Here is a 7787-nt window from a genome sequence, read left to right on the forward strand (position 1 = left end):
TCTTTCATATTATTTGACGCTGTTTTAAAAGCTACTTACTTTTTCGTAGTCCAACTTCTAGGGTTGGCCCACTTTATTTGTGAATTCCAGCCAGGTTATCTGCATCTCAGTCACCCTTTTTATGAGTCAGCTTTTTGCGAGCACTTGCAAAATGGTAATAGTCCTCTTTACTTCTACTTCCTCTACTGACCCCAGCAGGACGGATCTTATCTCAAGCAGATATTTTTACAAAAAAAAACATAATGGTGGCTGACGTAGACGTGATATTCTGGGCTTGAGGAGAGAGTGAAACTCGTGAGTGGGGTCATAGTGCGGCTTACTTAGTACTGTACCCTTCCCTGCCCGTGGCATGAGTGGACGTCTATCTGGAGAACACCGAGTAAACTGCAGTCGGTTCGTGCTCCGTGCGTTTTTGAACGGCACCAATAAAGGTACACACGGCAAACGTCCGTTTACATTTCCTTGTTTTAACCGACGTTCGAATCAATTGTTGTTATGAGTGTCCTTCTTTTTCTTTTATTACTTGTATTTATATACTGAATTTTTTTTTTTTTTTTTATTCACCAACGTCTCAACCGAGGCTCGACCTGTTCAGAACCAAAGGAAGAAGAATATCGAGCAAAACCTTATTTAGTGTTTAATTATTACCTTACTCTTACAACTATGTTTTGCTATTGTATGGCAATATATGCATCGACTTTTGGCAAGATGTATGATGACGTCCACACCTTCGCGATTTAGACAATGAAAAATTTTAGTAGATCGGTCCGATGACTACGATAACGATATCCGATACTTCGCCGCCGTCTTTGCGCATTCATCATATTGTTATCGGGCGCCGTTATCGCGGGTATTGGAGATATCGGAATGATCTACTAAATGTCTTGAATAGCAGGCAACGGCTGCAATGCTCTATGGTCGAGGTAAATAGTACTTACATTGCTTCGTTGAAAGAGCTCAATGCAGAGCATGAAGCATTCGTGAGGAACAATATGGCACTCCCATTCAGTGCGTCAGTTCAAATGGTGTTCAGCGTAGCAGTTGACATATTAAGTAAGAAATAACGTCAAAATGTATGACGAGACTTTCAAGAGCCGTCTGTTGCTCAAAATACTCAAGGTCATTAAATGGAACAGGTGGCAACCAATAACAACTTGAATAACCCTCTTCCCTTTGTTTCTTACTTGAGGACAATAATGTTAAAAGTAACGCCACGAAAGTAACGGATTACTTTTTGGGGTAACGGTCCGTTACTTTTATGGGAAGGTAATTGTAATTGTAATAAATTACAATTCAGCCTTGAGTAATTGTAAATGTAATTCGTTACTATTTTTCAGTAACGTGTACAAGTCTGGTACACAGTACACCCAGCCGGCAAAGCTCAGTCACAGGCCGTTGCAGCACGAGCCTGGTGGTGGTTGACTTGAAATAGTAGCGTGACTCACGTAGTGAAGTTCAACACATGTTCGAATGCGTCTGGGGCTGCGCCCGTAATATTACACGGGTCAAGGGTACTTCATCAGCCGATGTGAGCGTGACCCGCAGCCAGACGTGGCCTAGCAGTGCCGGCCCAGACTTCGTACACCTGCGACTCGTCTCGAGCGCGCTGTTTCTCGGAGAGCTCGCACCTGTACCGGCAATATCAAGTCGCAATCCACGAGGTCTCTATTTGGATGATGCTAGGCAAAACTTGAGGACTGCAATTCATGCGTCGGTGGTGGAGGGTCGGCAGGAAGGACCGTCAGAACAGGGATGCCACCGTATCGTGTTTTTTTTTGTTTTTTTTTTGTTTTTTTTTTAGCTGAAACGGAAGATAAGACGCGTTCCAAAAAGCTTTAGGTCGTCCACTATTCTGAAAATTTCCAAATGACACTACCTGCACGATCTCCAATGAGGTAGCCTACAACGAAAGTACGCATTGTCCTTTCATACAGCAGCGTGGTAAAGTTTCATGTTCAGGGCCACACCTAGAGATAAAGAATACCAGTTAATTCAACCGCGACGTAATGTGATCAATGTTGGCAGGGGCGTCCTTATTGGACAGGGGCGTGGTGACGTTTTGATGGGATTTGGGGTGACATAGAATTTATTTAGAGGTCGAAGCCTTTTCCCATCCCTCGTCAGACAGACAGGATGTCAGGGAAGGGACCGCGGTCAGTCCTTGTTGGGACGTTTTTTGAGCCCATTGAAAACTCCTCGTCGTCCGAAACCACTACCTTCAAGGCAAAGTGCCGAGCCTGCGGGAAAGTAATTTCGGGATCTAAAACTTCCACTCCAAGCTTCATCTCAGTTGGCGTCTCAAACAAATTGGAAAAATGTATTGCAGTATCAGTATTTCTGTATTTGTATTTCTGCCCTCCCTAAAATGTATTCCTGTATTTATATTTCCAAATACTTTTTGACTCTATTTAGAATGTATTTCCGATACGTATCGCGAACATTTTTACAGGTATATTTTAGTATAATATTTTCGCTATTATTTTAATGTATTCCAGTATTTGTATTTCCAAATACATTTTTGAGTATTTCTGCCCAACCCTGATAGATATAGATATATATGAGTAACATCAAGTTATGTCAAATCCCGACAAAACAATGCAATAAAGATCTACTCGCCAAGTAACACTGACTAGAACAAAACAAAATTACAGGTGAGAGGCGCGAACCTGGATCCAGGAAGGTGAGTCGGGGTCACGTGGTCTCTTGCACCACCGGTCGGAGCCGGAAAGTTCGTGCCTGCTTAGGGGCTTTGTGCAGGCACCTCTCGGCGAACACTTCCCCACAAGTACAGCCACACGGAGACCTGAGACGTCACCGCGATGCCCCAGTTGCGGCCCTCCGGGTCCTTCCCGCGCGCCGGGAACCGACGATCGCTACCGCGGGGAACCCCAACAACACCAAAGAGCTGCCCGTAGCATGCCCACCCCATGCCGACTATTCGCGCACACTGCCGCCGCCTAGCAGCACCGCACCAGATCTCGGCTGCCTCGCCAACGTGAGCGCCGGTACGAGGTGCAGCGAACCTAATATGATATTCGCGAAGTTTGAGTTGGCCCTCCCTGCGAGCGTGAGGGGAGCTGCGGGGCAACGGGACGCTTCACAACCACAGAGAAAGATGAACAAACAGTCATATTCGGTGACACGAAACCTTTGAAAGAGTATCTCAGAAACTATTGTTTTTTTTTGTTTTTTTTTAACTTGATAAACTAGATATTGATCATAAAGTTTCGTCCGGGAATAAATGCTTTCTAACTAATCGATCACAGTTTATTACCCGAAATGAAGAAAATTCTTGCTACAGACCTGTTACCTCCGGTCTTCACCAGGGGACTGTTTGGGGACCACTTCTGTTTCTCATTTATATTATTGACTCACCAATGTGTGTATCATCCTCTATTAGCTTGTTCGCAGATGACTGTGTAATATATTGTGAAGTTACTAACGAATCCGATGCTGCACTTGTTCGGGTTGACTTATGCGTGGTTTCGGAATGGTGTAACTTATGGCACATGATTCTCCATACAAACAAATGTGAACCTATGGGGGTGTCTTTTCATAACACGTCACCATCGCCATACTCAACTAGTAAAACTCAGCTCACATATGTACCCTCATTCAAGTATCTTGGTGTTCACATCATTTCTAACCTATCATAAAAAAGCTCATTTTAATCATCTAATGAGTAACTCTAATTCAATGTTTAGATATTTAAAAATAAACTTCTCTTTAACCCCAATGTCAGTACAACTTGTTTTGTACAAGACGTAAAAACGTTCGAAGTTGGCATGTGCCACAGAAATCTGGGATCCCGGTCACACAACGCTTGTAGCAAACATTGAAGCACTGCGAAATAGCACAGCACGTTTTATAATCTGTAACTATCATCGCGCCGCAAGTGTTTCATCTGGGAAAACCACCTTGTTCCTGCCTTTCCAATCCTCACACCGTAAAATATCTCGTGTACGGCTCTTTCATGAAATTTCTAATTCCAACGCTTTTTTGAAAGACACACTGCTTATTAGCACTTCTTCCATTTCTCCCCGCGTCGATCGCAGTCTTAAAGTCGGCATACCTCATTGTTAAACTTCAGATTACATCGACACTGTCATCCCCGGAAAGTCATCTATATGACACCATTTTTCCACATCATTAGTAACTATTTCATCAATTGTTTTATATAGAAAAACACTAACAACTAACTTTTGCTAAGATTATGCGGGACTAACTTTTATAACCGAGTTGCCTCGTTTGTATGAATTTTGTACAGAATCAATATTGTATGTCCACCCCCTTTACAACGCCCCTGGGCCCTCAGGTTATTAAAATAAATAAATAAAGCGAAACGGAGCATAATGATTACACCATGACGTTTGTCGGCCTTTCCAATCCCCGATGGCTTCGTTGGTTCCCCACTTGTCTTTCGGAGAAGTAGATGTATGGCACTGATATCCCCGGCTTATGTCTTGGCACTTTTGACGCATGGCGAATAACGCGAAATTACAGTCACCACCTGCTTTTTTTATTTTTTATCGTAAAGTTTTTTTATGTTTACGACGTCCAACTCAGAGGTAGAGGAATGGTATATATAAGCGAGTCAGCGAAAACATCGTGAGTTGTACTCTTTTAAAAGGTTCCTGTAACAGCGCATGCGCGTACAGATCCTGCCTAACGAATTGCAAGCGGGGCAGCCCTTCCTAGACGTTTAAACGTGTCGGCTGAACACAGTTTTCTAGAATTTCGCTATAGCGCAGAAAACAAGCCTTTAAATTGAAAAATGGCGGTCGCCGCTACAGCTGGGATTTCCATATTGATTTGCACGTCTGAGTCGAGCCGATCGAGCAGAGCCGATTGTGCATCGTAGCGGCGCTTGGTGTCTGTGTGCTTTGCTATCGAGGGCTCAACCCATCTTGGGCGAAAAAAAAACAAAAAAACAACGGCTCACTAACAGTAACTGCGGACGATTGTTTCAGCCTTTGATAGGCAACGCACAAAGTCTACGAACGCCGTGACCGCTTTTTTAGACGCCGCTTGACTGAACCCATCGGACCGTCGGCTGTGCTCGGAGGAAAAGTGAAACGAAGTGTGTACAGTTTGAGTGTCCTTGAATACTTCAATTCTGCATCGAATCCTCGAACTCTGACTGAAAGATCTTCTTAACTTCCAGAGAGTCAAGTGCCTCCTCGCAATCAAGAATAAAATAAACCCTACCTGAAAAAGAAAACACTCTTAGTGATGTTTTGACAGGGTTTTGAAGGAAATATTTTCACGGATAGAGAACAAACTGTAAAAAAACGTGAAACTTAAAATACGTGTTTAATAAGACGAACTTCTTTTTACGGACTGAAACAAAACGTACCGATCATCCTGGGTCGGCGAAAGAAGGTGGACCGTCTCGAAGCAGTGCGTTACCGCCACTTCTTTATACAAGCGGTGAGTTCGGGAATGTTCCGTACCAGAACACTCGATGAAAACCAAGAGTATGCTGGAACATTCCTGTAGGATCGAGGTTAATAAGGTACAAAGACGCGCCGAGCGGAGTTCGCACCACTTTCTCCGCGTGGCAGCCGCGTGTCTTCCAACTCCGCCACGCACAAAGTATACAAACAATACCTAATTTTTGTTTTTTATAAGATCGATAAAGCCTTGGCGGAGGAGCGTACTGTTGTTTTCATTCGTATCTTAGGAAGGTGGCTGCATCGAGGGTGCGTTTGAAGAGACGCTTGCAGGTTAATACCTAATCAAAGTACTCCTTTTTCTCCACCTCTTTGGGGGGGTTGGATACGTCCAATTACATAATGCGCGTGAGGGCCGCAAGGGTAGCGACTTTCAAGCGAACGCAGGTACTGGTGCAGCGGCATTGTAGAAAGCACTGTGCATTTAAACCGCCACAGTGATAAAAAAAAACAGGTGTGTAGAGACCTTTCCGCGTAAAATAATTTTAAGTTCCATAAGTACTTCTCCATATGCATTACCAACAAAAATATATTAAAGTAAAAGTTAAAGGGATGAAAAAAACATTCGAAACAAGGTCGGCTCAAAGTTAAAGCTTTGACGTCACAACAGAATATGTCAACAGCCATTTGTCGCTGTGTAGACGTGTGTGCGTGTGTACCTGTGTATTAATGTTAGAATAATGCGTGTGGTTTCTGTGTGTCAGTCTTTCTGTTCGTATGCTTCTGAGGGCGCGTGTGCGTGCAAGCGTGCGTGAGCGCAAACGTGTCTGTGTGTGTGGGGGGGGGAAGGGGGTGCAAAGGTTGTAGATAATACAGCTCTTACCATAAGTCAAAATAGTGTCTAGTTATGAAGATATTTTAAATTGAACGCGCAATATAATGATTCCAGAATAAAAATGTGCCTTACTAATGTTTCAGCCCAAGTTAGCTTCCTGCTTAAGTGTTTTTGATATGTTAAAAAAAAAACTGTGTCTTTGCAGAACTTTTAATTTAATAATGCTGGTACACGCTTTACTTGCATTCGAGGATTTGTTTTAGCAATTTCGTTTCAAGGATACAATTTTTCACCGGCACAATAGGTTGGCACGCCTATTGCTGTGCCGCTACTGAACACCCGTTTCTAGTCTGCTCTTAAAGAAAGCGACACTATGATTTAAATTTAGTATCCCTTGCTAATTGTTTGAGCCTGCTTGGGTTTATAGACTTTTCTGCATGTTTATTATTTCTGGAATTCAATTAAGCTACGCTCCCACAGCGAACATGACAATAAATAACAATAGACCGCGTCAGCATTGAAGCTCTTTCTCCAACGAAATCGAACCCTTCTAATCGGTGGCGCCTTCTGGCACCACTAACATTTTTTTTCTCGATATCTTGCAACGTTTGGCGAGCTTTTACGGGAAACTATTCAGGATTTCGTGCTGGTTTCAATGTCTACGAAAAGCATCGAATAACCTCGTCTGACTTATTATAAAACGTGCCGCAAAATTCCTACGTTACTTGTCCTACTGTACTGGTTATCTAGCTGGCTGACCAGTCTACTGCGGACACACCAAAAACAGTCTTCAGCAAAGCTAGCTAACCCCCCCCCCCCCCCCCCAAATGTGTTTGATATTAAAAAATGTAATTTAAAAAAAACTTTAAAAAAGGAAAAATATAACTTTTTGAATTATATTCAGGTTATAATGCAATTAAATGCAAAGGTGCAAGCGAGCTCGACAAGTATAACGAAACTAATTCCTGAAGAAGGGGAACAAGAGGGACAAAGGACAAACACAAATCTCCAAACACAGCCAGGGGACCAGGCGGATTTTTGTGGTCGCGCACCAGTCACGTAGCTGTGTTTGGAGATTTGTGTTTGTCCTTTGTTCCTCTCGTTTTCCTTCACCAGGAATTATTTTCGTATATTCAGGTTGCCTAATACTTTTGGCATTAATATCACGAGCCAATTAAAACTATTTCGAAATAGTTTTTATTGACGGATTCAGCTGCAGTTTACTCGAGAGAGATAGCAGCTTTTTCGGGCGTGTTATCGTTCTTAATTGCGTCCGCTGACCCCAATGGACGCTGTTGATTCTATATTAATTATTGCACCAAATTCTCACAGACTTCAAGTGTAAAAAAGAGTTAGTTAAGACTGCCAAAAACAAAAATTGGCGGTGACCTTTATCTTGAATGTTCTTTAATTCTTAAATTCAGATTCAGTATACAAGGAGCGATTGTTAAAGTTTGTTTAGAACGCAGTCATTTTGTGAGTAAACAAAAACTTGCTGGTAATTAGTTTCTCAGTTAAACCTATAAGGGGTAAACTGAGTTGGTGTAGAGGTCATGTGG

This window comes from Ixodes scapularis, unplaced genomic scaffold (genome assembly GCF_016920785.2).
Source record: "Ixodes scapularis isolate PalLabHiFi unplaced genomic scaffold, ASM1692078v2 PGA_scaffold0__279_contigs__length_252992795, whole genome shotgun sequence".
NCBI classification, from domain to species: Eukaryota; Metazoa; Arthropoda; class Arachnida; order Ixodida; family Ixodidae; genus Ixodes; species Ixodes scapularis.